General features: G+C 42.5%; 1 pseudogene; it reads left to right on the top strand.

Moving 5' to 3' along the window:
- The first annotated feature begins 74 nt into the window (after positions 1-74).
- Positions 75-7235, top strand: LOC127653551 (dTDP-D-glucose 4,6-dehydratase-like; annotated as a pseudogene).
- Positions 7236-12378: the final 5143 nt, after the last annotated feature.

The following is a 12378-nucleotide window of genomic DNA, read 5'->3' as shown; positions in this document are numbered from 1 at the left end:
AATGAGTGCGCAGAAGAGGCGGGGCATAAGCGCTGGCGGCTGAGCTCATACGTGTCACCGCTGCCGCTAAACCGCTCAGACTGTCGTGATGTTTGTGTTTGGGGAGTTTGACGCGACTGAAGTATACGTCCAAAAAATTTTTTAATTATTTTATGAAGGCACATTAATCATCCGTATATGAATGGAAACATCGAAGCGCAGTCTAAAACAGTGAGTGACGTAATAGACCGTTATTAACAGTGACGTCATGCGTTACATGTAGAGTATCGATCAAAACACGCGCGTCACTTTCGTGATGAAATAGTTCAGTATTAAAAATGTTAATTATGCGGGTTATGCTCGCTGCCACATCATCTATAACTCGTCAGTACTCCACAGCTTCTGCCAGCTGATGTCCAGTATTAATAAAGAGCGTTTAATTGACTGACATGTGAGAACAATGTTGTGCATCAGTGATGATCAGACTGTACTGGTGACTGGAGGAGCTGGATTCATGTAAGTCACTCATTGAATCACCTTTACAGTGTTCACCTGCAGGTACAGTGGCTCTAAGAAGTGTTTGGACGAACTTCAAAATGTGTGAAGGTCAATGTAATAAATAGCAAAATGCCAAAGTCATGTAGTGCCTAGCACACTTCTCAGGGAAAGCATTTGCCATCTCAGATGTGTTTGACTTTCTTTCTTCTGCAGAACACAAATGAAGATTTTTAGAAAAATATTTCAGCTCTGTTGGTTCATACAATGCAAGTGAATGGTGAGCAGAACTTTGAAGCTCCAAAAAGCTCATAAATGCAGCATAAAAGTAATCCAGTGGTTTAATCCATGTCTTCAGAAGGGAAATGATAGGTGTGGGTGACAAAAATATCAATATTTAAGTTTTTTTTTTTACTGTCAACCTCCACTTTCACTTTCCCATTCTTCTTCTTCTGTTTTTGGTGTTTCCCATTCTTCATGCATATCACCCCCTAATGTGCAGGGAGGAGAATTTATGACAAAAAAGGACTTAAATATTGATCTGTTTCTCACCCACACCTATCATAACTCTTCTGAAGACATGGATTAAACCACTGGATTACTTCTATGCTGCATTTATGTGCTTTTTTTGGAGCTTCAAATTTCTGGTCACCATTCACTTGCATTGTATGGACCTACAGAGCTGAAATATTCTTCTAAAAATCTTCATTTGTGTTCTGCAGAAGAAAGAAAGTCACACACATCTGGGATGGCATGAGGGTGAGGAAATGATGTTTTGGTTGTCACTGTGCGACTCATAATGAAATTACTCTTTTATTTTCAGTGGATCTCATTTAATCAATGCATTGGCTGTGAGATACCCACACTGGAGAATCATCAATATAGATAACGTGAGTCTCTCTGTTGTCTTTACAACATGCTATTAACATTTTACCCACATTAAAGGAATATTCCAGGTTCAATAGACAGTGTTTGTGTCAGTGATGAATTTCGCCTCGTTCCTCCTTTTCTTTAATAAAGCACACATGTGTGTTCCAGTGAGACACTTATAATGGAAGTCAATGGGGGTCATTTCTGGAGGTTTAAAGTCAGAAATGTGAAGATTATAATTTTATAAAAGCACTTACATTCATTCTTCTGTTAAAACTCATGTATTAGTTCAGTTGTAAATTGTTTAAAGCGCTGTTTTAGTGTTTTCTCCATTACGTCGTCATGGCAACGGTGTTGTAACATTGTCTCTATGTTCACACAGATGTGGTCAGTGAGTGATTTAATGACAGTAAAATCATGTTAACACACATATTGTTCATGTCTTGAGTTTATACTTGTGAAACAGTATTTTAATGTGTACAGATTAAACCCCAGTGACTTGCATTGGAGGTGTCTCACTGGAACACACATTTGTGCTTTTATTAAAGAAACGGAGGAATGGGTCAAAATTAGTTTTTATGGTAATCAACATTATAACACAAATGCTGCTGATTGAGATTTAGCTGTGTACACACTGCCACCGACAGCGACTCCATCCCGTTCATTTTCAATGAGAGCACAGCGACTTCCGGCGACACGAGCTGTCGCGACCGTTGGAGACTAGATGTGGGCGTGTCCAGCGACGCGACAAAGTTGAGACAAGTTCAACTTTATTCAAATGACGAGCGACTAACGGAAGCAACAGCCAATAGGAGAGAAGACGGGAGAGCTCACGTGATCCTTCTCTCTCTCTCTCTCTCTCTCTCTCTCTCTCTCTCTCTCTCTCTCTCTCTCTCTCTCTCTCTCTCTCTCTCAATGGGATGGAGTCACTGGCAGTGTGTACGCAGCTTAACTTGTGTTGAACCCGGAATATTCCTTTAAGAGTTTGACTGTCTTCTCTTCCAGTTGGACTACTGCTCTAGTTTGAAGAACCTGAGATCTGTGGAGGACACCAGCACTTATACATTCATTCTGGTACGGCTGCAACCTGTTTGAAAGATGTTTTTAGCCATTATAAGTATCCACAGCTCATCAGAGTCTTCTCTCTTAGGGGGATGTTTGCGATCCGTTGTTCATAAATCATCTCTTTTCTACTGAAAACATCAATATAGTGTTTCATTGTGCTGCTCAAACTCATGTAGGTGAGTAACAGTTTATGAATGTTCATGTGCATCTGTGGGAATATGCAGAATATCTCCTGAATGTATTGATTATATTCCCCTTCAGAGAACTCTTTCCTGTGTCCGGCGCAGTTCATGCGTGTGAATGCCGATGGCACGGCGGTGTTGGTCAGAGCGGCGCTTGAGGCGCGAAGTCGCTCGGTTCATCTATGTGAGCACTGACGAGGTGTACGGACACAGTCTGGAGCAGGTGACGTTACAGCAGCATGAATCTGAGATGAGCTGTTCATCAGAACACATCTGTAGGATGATGTAATGTCTCGTTTCAGCCGTTTGATGAATCCAGTCCAAAGAGGCCGATCAATCCGTACTCCTCATCTAAAGCTGCCAGGAGAACATTGTGATGTCATACTGGACCAAACACGAGGTATTCATGATCAGAGTATTTGAAGATCTTGATTTAAATATGAAATGATGTCTGATGTGTTCTCTGCAGTTTCCCGTCATCATAACGAGGAGCAGTAATGTTTACGGACCACGGCAGTACCATGAGAAGGTACATGACGAATATTATAGATTAGATGCACTATATGATATGTGTGTTTATCTGCCACATGTTTATGTTGACATTAAGTGAGTTTTGTACCTTGTTTTACAGGTTATTCCTAAATTTCTGTCTCTGATACAACAGGACCAAAAATGGTGAGTTAATTCATGTTTGTTTTAGACTCACTCCAGTGTTGTTCCTGGTCAAATCTGACCAAAAACATTTGTTTGTTTGTTTGTTTGTTTGTTTGTAATGTAATAACACTAACTTCACTCAAGTATAATCCTTACACTTCTATTAGTTGAAACATGAAGATAAAATGAGAACGTGTTATTTATAAGGTGCAGACTTGACAATCGTGTCATGACAGAAATAACCGGTAGAGAGCTGCAGACGTCCACTGATGCACTACTGGTCTATCAAGATGAAGTTGTGTTCTGCATTGTGGGTTAATTTATTAATTGATCAGTGTTAAAGTCTCAAACATTCATTCCTGTGTAGTGTGAGTGTGTGTGTGTACCGTTCCGGCCTTCATAGGTGCTCGCTAACAGCACTTGCCCCTACAGTCTGTTAAGGCTAAATGGGGGATCTTTGTGTGTGTTTGTGAGTGTGTGTGTGTGTTTGTGAGTGTGTGTGTTTGTGAGTGAGTGTGTTTGTGAGTGTGTGTGTGTGTTTGTGAGTGTGTGTGTTTGTGAGTGAGTGTGTTTGTGAGTGTGTGTGTGTGTGTTTGTGAGTGTGTGTGTTTGTGAGTGAGTGTGTTTGTGAGTGAGTGTGTTTGTGAGTGTGTGTTTGTGAGTGTGTGTGTTTGTGAGTGAGTGAGTGAGTGAGTGAGTGTGTGTGTGTGTGTGTGTGTGAGTGTGTGTGTGAGTGAGTGTGTGAGTGAGTGTGTGAGTGAGTGTGTGAGTGTGTGTGTGTGAGTGAGTGAGTGAGTGTGTGAGTGTGTGTGTGAGTGAGTGTGTGTGTGAGTGAGTGAGTGTGTGTGTGTGAGTGAGTGAGTGTTGGTGTGAGTGTTGGTGTGAGTGTGAGTGTGTGAGTGTGTGTGTGTGTGTGTGAGTGTGAGTGTGTGTGTGAGTGAGTGAGTGAGTGAGTTTTAAAGGGGTCATATAATGGTACATGCACTTTTTCAAGTTGATTGTACTGAAATGTGTGTTGGCTGTGCCTGTACACAACCATCCTATTATGATAAAAATCCATCCAGTGTTTTTGTTTTAATCTCCTTATATATTTTCCCCTGCCTCAAATCGAGCCGTTCGACCGTGTGACGTCACACGGTCGGACGCCCCTCCCAGGATTGTTGATTGACAGCAGTGTTTCAACACAGACCCGCCCTCGCTCGTGAGCGAGCTGTCAATCATAGTCCGTCATCATTGTTGATACACTGGAGCAGAATGGCGCCTAAAGGTGTGTACACACTGCCAGCGACATCGCGCGCGACAGCAACTCAATACCATTCATTTTCAATGCGAGCACAGCGACTTCCGGCGACACGAGCTGTCGCGACCGTTGGCGCTAGATGTGGGCGTGTCCAGCGACGCGACAAAGTTGAGAAAAGTTCAACTTTGGAGCGACTAACGGAAGCGACAGCCAATAGGAGAGATGACGGGAGAGCTCACGTGATCCTTCTCTCTCTCTCTCTCTCTCTCTCTCTCTCTCTCTCTCTCACTCTCTCCTGCAGTAACGGAAAGATGGATGAAAGGCTAATTCTTGCTGTTAGAAATGTTCCAGTGCTCTATGATATGTCTCTTCCCACGTTCAAGGACATTTTAAAGAAAAATACTGTGTGGAAAGGTGTATCTGAGATCGCGGGGATTTTATGGACCGGCATTTGCATTTTCGCCGCAGATAAACAGCCGCTCTGGCAAACAGCACGCCTTGTTTCTCATTCATCTTTGATATAAAGCATTTTATGTACTGATTCCATTTATATTTAGTCTTTCCCTCCAAAATGTTTGCTTTTAGTGGCAAGAAAAGAGATTCGCTGTCAAGAGCAATGGAATGACATCCGTGAATGTCATTTATAAACGTTACTATGCAACCAGTAGTGGGAACGCCCACTAGCGACTTCACCGCCAGCCACTGGCGACCTGCAGCGACAAAGTCGCTGGCAGTGTGTACGCAGCTTAAGCGATTGTGGCGTTCTGTTCTTCGGTGTAATAACGAACACAGCAGTCATTTTGATGTTCCTAAATCTGAACCGCTGAAGACGCAGTGGCTGAGTTTTGTTTACGATGGGAATATTCCCCACGAGCAACGTCAATGCGTTCATGTTTGCGCGAATCATTTTTCACCAGACTGCTTTATAAACGAGGGTCAGTATAAAGAACTGAGGGGCGGGGTGACCAAAGCTCATTATCATTTAAAGTCATATGCACTGAAACGGCGTGCTGAAAACAGAGCTGTTTCTGAGCAGGTAAAATTAGTGTTTTCTTAAAATACTAATGAGAATTTTTAATAAAAGTATATTACAAAGTTTTCATTTAGACCCTAAAGATTCATATTAACTTGTACAAAAATGGCATTATATGACCGCTTTAATTTTAGAATGAATGTAAGTGCTTTTATAAAATTATAATCTTCACATTTCTGACTTTAAACCTCCAGAAATGACCCCCATTGACTTCCATTATAAGTGTCTCACTGGAACACACATGTGTGCTTTATTAAAGAAAAGGAGGAACGAGTCGACATAAATGTTTGTGTTAATCAGGATTATGACACAAACGCTGTGGCTTGAGATGAACTCTGGAATATTCCTTTAATGTGCATATATGATTATAAGGAAGTCATTCATTGGTTGATTTCTTGTAAACTGTAAACACTGTGTCTCTGTGGCTTGTTTGAGTGATACCTGCAGCCCAACACAGCGACATTGACTCCACCAATGGCATGAGTTAGGGGAGGGACTTACGCTTATTTGTGCAGTTCCGCTCTCTGGTGCAGAATCTATCACCGGTGATCACAAACTCAAATGTCAATTATCTTCCAGCACTATTCAGGGCAGCGGTCGGCAGTCACGCCACTTCCTGTATGTTGATGATGTCACAGACGCCTTCCTGACTGTGATGGAGCAGGGCATTCTGGGAGAGATTTACAACATCGGCACCAGCTTCGAGATCCCCATCATTGAGTTAGCCAGAGAACTAGTGAATATGGTACGACTGACCGAGATCAGTCTGTGCTGATGTAGCTAATATGATCCAATCATTGCAGGACATGTGATTGGCTCATGTGCTCCGTGTGTAACATCCGTGTCATTTCTTATTCACAGAGAGTGAAGAATGTTTCTCCTGATGAAGCTGATGATTGGATAGAGTTTGTTGAAGACCGTGTGTATGAACACGTGTGATGATAACTCTGATTTATACTTGATTATGTGTGTCCGTTCAGGAAATGTTTTGTGTTTGTAGACCCGTGAGTGAGCTGAGATACCCCATGACCTCAGATAAACTGCACAGACTCGGCTGGAGGCCAAACGTGACGTGGAAGGAGGGAATCCGACGGACAAGTAGGAGTTTCCTGTAATATATCTGTGCAGATGATCTGTGTGATGATGTGTCGTGTGATGGTGTTGTTGTTGTTTCTTCAGTAAAGTGGTATGAGGAGAATCCACAGTACTGGCCGTTAATCACGCCGGAACATTTGACCGCTGCTGCTGACACCGATGATCTGCCAAAGACACGCATCACATATAGTCCGACAGACTCACAACATTTTATAACAAACTAAATGAATCGTAATGTTTAATGTGTTAATAAAATATCTGATATCTCTAATGCAGGGTCGTACAACAGCTCTTAAATCACAACTGAAGCTTTTTTAATCTGTTTGTTTGGAAACTTGATCTAAAATCATTTGGTTGTAATGATGTTTACACACAATAAATGCTTTAATAAACAGGGCTTTGTGGAGTTTGTAAATATGTTTCACAGATATTCTTATTTTACAGATATCATTTTATACAGATGTTACTTTCACAGCTACACATATAACATGTTTTACAACATTAATGAAACATCAAATCAACACAATCATTAAAGGGGCAGTTCACTTAAAAATTAAAATTCTGTCATCATTTATTCACCCTCATGATATCCCTCGTCTCAGAGTCCAGCGGCCAGTGAGTTCCTGCAGCTGTTTGCTCACAGTTAAGTCTGTGTGAGTGTGTGTGTCTGTGTGTGTGTGTGTGTGAGTGTTTGTCTGTGTGAGAGAGTGTGTGTCTCTGTGAGTGTGTGTGTGTGAGTGTTTGTCTGTGTGAGAGAGTGTGTGTCTCTGTGAGTGTGTGTGTGTGAGTGTTTGTCTGTGTGAGAGAGTGTGTGTCTCTGTGAGTGTGTGTGTGTGAGTGTTTGTCTGTGTGAGAGAGTGTGTGTCTCTGTGTGTGTGTGCGTGAGTGTTTGTCTGTGTGAGAGAGTGTGTGTCTCTGTGAGTGTGTGTGTGTGAGTGTTTGTCTGTGTGAGAGAGTGTGTGTCTCTGTGAGTGTGTGTGTGTGAGTGTTTGTCTGTGTGAGAGAGTGTGTGTCTCTGTGAGGTGTGTGTGTGTGAGTGTTTGTCTGTGTGAGAGAGTGTGTGTCTCTGTGAGTGTGTGTGTGTGAGTGTTTGTCTGTGTGAGAGAGTGTGTGTCTCTGTGAGTGTGTGTGTGTGAGTGTTTGTCTGTGTGAGAGAGTGTGTGTCTCTGTGAGTGTGTGTGTGTGAGTGTTTGTCTGTGTGAGAGAGTGTGTGTCTCTGTGAGTGTGTGTGTGTGAGTGTTTGTCTGTGTGAGAGAGTGTGTGTCTCTGTGAGTGTGTGTGTGTGAGTGTTTGTCTGTGTGAGGGAGTGTGTGTCTCTGTGAGTCTGTGTTTGTGTGTGTGCGTGTGTGTGAGTGTTTGTCTGTGTGAGAGAGTGTGTGTCTCTGTGAGTGTGTGTGTGTGAGTGTTTGTCTGTGTGAGGGAGTGTGTGTCTCTGTGCGTGTGTGTGTGCGTGTGTGTGTGTGTGTGAGTGTTTGTCTGTGTGAGAGAGTGTGTGTCTCTGTGCGTGTGTGTGTGTGTGTGTGTGTGTGTGTGAGTGTTTGTCTGTGTGAGAGAGTGTGTGTCTCTGTGAGTGTGTGTGTGTGAGTGTCTGTGTGAGAGAGTGTGTGTCTCTGTGTGTGTGTGCGTGTGAGTGTTTGTCTGTGTGAGAGAGTGTGTGTCTCTGTGTGTGTGTGTGTGTGTGAGTGTTTGTCTGTGTGAGGGAGTGTGTGTCTCTGTGAGTCTGTGTTTGTGTGTGTGCGTGTGTGTGTGTGTGTGAGTGTTTGTCTGTGTGAGAGAGTGTGTATCTCTGTGTGTGTGTGCGTGAGTGTTTGTCTGTGTGAGAGAGTGTGTGTCTCTGTGTGTGTGTGCGTGAGTGTTTGTCTGTGTGAGAGAGTGTGTGTCTCTGTGAGTGTGTGTGTGTGAGTGTTTGTCTGTGTGAGGGAGTGTGTGTCTCTGTGAGTCTGTGTTTGTGTGTGTGCGTGTGTGTGAGTGTTTGTCTGTGTGAGAGAGTGTGTGTCTCTGTGAGTGTGTGTGTGTGTGTGTGAGTGTTTGTCTGTGTGAGAGAGTGTGTGTCTCTGTGAGTGTGTGTGTGTGCGTGAGTGTTTGTCTGTGTGAGAGAGTGTGTGTCTCTGTGTGTGTGTGTGTGAGTGTTTGTCTGTGTGAGAGAGTGTGTGTCTCTGTGAGTGTGTGTGTGTGAGTGTTTGTCTGTGTGAGAGAGTGTGTGTCTCTGTGTGTGTGTGTGTGAGTGTTTGTCTGTGTGAGAGAGTGTGTGTCTCTGTGAGTGTGTGTGTGAGTGTTTGTCTGTGTGAGAGAGTGTGTGTCTCTGTGTGTGTGTGCGTGAGTGTTTGTCTGTGTGAGAGAGTGTGTGTCTCTGTGAGTGTGTGTGTGTGAGTGTTTGTCTGTGTGAGAGAGTGTGTGTCTGTGTGTGTGTGCGTGAGTGTTTGTCTGTGTGAGAGAGTGTGTGTCTCTGTGTGTGTGTGCGTGAGTGTTTGTCTGTGTGAGAGATTGTGTGTCTCTGTGAGTGTGTGTGTGTGAGTGTTTGTCTGTGTGAGGGAGTGTGTGTCTCTGTGAGTCTGTGTTTGTGTGTGTGCGTGTGTGTGAGTGTTTGTCTGTGTGAGAGAGTGTGTGTCTCTGTGAGTGTGTGTGTGTGTGTGAGTGTTTGTCTGTGTGAGAGAGTGTGTGTCTCTGTGTGTGTGTGCGTGAGTGTTTGTCTGTGTGAGAGAGTGTGTGTCTCTGTGTGTGTGTGCGTGAGTGTTTGTCTGTGTGAGAGAGTGTGTGTCTCTGTGTGTGTGTGCGTGAGTGTTTGTCTGTGTGAGGGAGTGTGTGTCTCTGTGTGCGTGTGTGTGTGCGTGTGTGTGTGTGTGTGAGTGTTTGTCTGTGTGAGGGAGTGTGTGTCTCTGTGTGCGTGTGTGTGTGCGTGTGTGTGTGTGTGTGAGTGTTTGTCTGTGTGAGAGAGTGTGTGTCTCTGTGAGTGTGTGTGTGTGAGTGTTTGTCTGTGTGAGGGAGTGTGTGTCTCTGTGTGCGTGTGTGTGTGCGTGTGTGTGTGTGTGTGAGTGTTTGTCTGTGTGAGAGAGTGTGTGTCTCTGTGTGCGTGTGTGTGTGAGTGTTTGTCTGTGTGTGTGAGAGAGTGTGTGTCTCTGTGTGTGTGTGTGACGTGACGTGACGGACGAGTGCTAGAACACAGTGTAAGTGTGTGTGCGTGTCTGTCTGTGTGTGTGGGTGTATGTCTGTGTCTTGTGTGTGTGTGCGTGCGTGTGTGACGTGACGGACGAGTGCTAGAACACATCCACATGAATCAGACGAATGGAAAGAAACCTGCAAAGGTCAAATAAATCCCTGTTGATTGACAATCCGTTTATTCAGTTTTGTGCATCACATGTGTGTAGCCGGTGTTGGGTTGATGGACATTTATTAGAAAGTAAACTCAGTGACAGTTAATACTATCAGTTCATTTGTTTGTTTTTTCATGCGTTAGTGAAATATTACTAATTCTATATCTTGAATAGATTAATCGGAGCTGTCAAAGAGAGTGGCAGATAAGAATTAGTTTAAATAAATTTCTTTAATGCTTCCATTGTTTTTGGTCATAATGCACTGAATCAGACAAACATTCCCAGTGTGAAATAAAGGAGACGCTTGGACTTGTGCGTGCGCGCGCGCGTGTGTGTCTGAGTGTGTGTGTGTGAGAGAGAGCGTGCGCGTGTGTTTATGTGCATGCGTATGTGTGTGTCTGAGTGTGTGTGTGTGTCTGAGTGCGTGTGTGTTTGTGTGCATGCGCGCGCGTGTGTGTGTGTGTGTGCGCAAGCGCGCGTGTGTGTGTGTGTGCAGGTGTGTGTGTGTGCGCAAGCGCGCGTGTGTGTGTGTGTGTGTGTGCAGGTGTGTGTGTGTGTGCAGGTGTGTGTGTGCAGGTGTGTGTGTGCGCAAGCGCGCGTGTGTGTGCGTGCGTGAGCGCAGGTGTGTTGATGGAATCTATTCATTATAATCTCCATCTTCACCTGCAGCTGTTCAGGTGTCTCAATGATGAAGGGTGGAGATGCTGAAGACTCTTTTGTGAGAAGTCCTGCAGGTTTCTTTCGTAACACACACAGACACACAGACAGACACACACACACACAGACACACACACACACACAAGTCCTGACAGTGTCTGATGGGTGAATGAATCTGTCTCAGCAGTGAACTCATGTGTGCAGTAAGAGAATGTAGTCAATCTGCTCAATGATTGTGTACCTGCTACAAGTCATAAATGACAATAAAGTGCCTTTTTTGTCTGCAGAAAAATAATAAATACAGAAATGAGTTTCAGTTTTATTGGCATTGCAAATATTTGCACATTCATAATGCTGAAGCATTTTCATCTGAGCTGTTTACAATTAAAACGGTGGAAAAAGGGACATTATTTAATATTTTCTATTGTGAGCAGTCTTGAGTTATTTATGAAGACAGATATAATGTGTGTTTGAGCTCTATTAAAGATAGGAACACTATGAGCTTCAACATAATAATATGAATATTGGGTTAATGATGCTCATCTGTAAATGAAATGTGTGTTTGCACCAATAAAGCACATCTATGTGTCTATGGCTAACTCAGATGTTTCTGCTCTCTCTCAGTGTTGCTGTTTATTTTAGTGAACGGAGGAATCTTTTGTTGCAAAAGCTATATTGTGCTATTATAAATTAAAGTAACATTATTGACAATATGAACTGCATTTACAAACTATAAAAGGCATCTAAATCTTGTTATAATCAATATATTAAGAGCACATATCCTGTATATATATGTGTGTGTGTTACTATATTTTAATAAATATTTTTTTAACTAAAATAGTGATGATTAACATTTATTTTAGTTTTTCTTTGTTAGACGTGAGAAACAAATAAATGGTTGTCCATGATGTGTATTGAGAAATTAATAATATGTTCTCGGATTATTGTTTTCATTATTATTAATAGTAGGTTTTGTAAATACATATTTTTATATATAATCATGATTATTAAATATTATTACAAATAATTAAAAATAATTAAATGATTGTCCATTGTTTGTATTGTGTAAAAAATAAATGAATATTGTTTGTAGTCATATTATTGTTAAAAAATGTGTACATTTATTTAATACATTTATAAAATTATATATTTTTATGACTACGAATTTATACTATGTAACAACTTACAACATATTTACAAACATATATACACAATATTATTACAAATAATTAAATTTATATATTAATATAATTTTTTCTATGTGTAAATCAACAAATAAATTATTGCCCCTAAATTATTCAATGTGAAATATGTAAATATTAAATGTACGTATGTATTATAATTACGTTTTATTTGTACCAATCAGCCAGTTTTGAGCATCCAGTCTCTCCGTCAGACGCCGCAGAACTCGCAGCAGCAGCCGGTCTGAGATCAGCCGCTCTCACTACAGCGACACTTTAGAACGTTCTGCCTATCTGATCTGGGATCAGCGTCACACTGATGGGCGTGTCATGTCCCCTACAACCCCGCCCCCTGCTGCCGTCATCACAGCTGCTAGCTCCGTCGGTTAGCGTGCTAACCACAGTGATGTGTTGAGGATGAGACAGCAAACCTCCGAATGAAGCCGTTTCACCGTCTGTACCGTGATTAGAGACGAGATACCGCCGTCAGATACGAATAAACCGCCGTGTGGGATCATTTCTGTGGATATTGAGCGAATAAAGCGTTCTGAGGTGATGACTGTTTATGATTTATACACCGGCATTGAGCTGCAGCTGATGTGTGTCACACAGATCA

The sequence above is a fragment of the Xyrauchen texanus genome, chromosome 13, assembly GCF_025860055.1.
Source record: "Xyrauchen texanus isolate HMW12.3.18 chromosome 13, RBS_HiC_50CHRs, whole genome shotgun sequence".
Taxonomy (NCBI): Eukaryota; Metazoa; Chordata; class Actinopteri; order Cypriniformes; family Catostomidae; genus Xyrauchen; species Xyrauchen texanus.
Note: the sequence above shows the minus strand (reverse complement) of the source record. Positions and strands in the feature narration are given on the sequence as shown.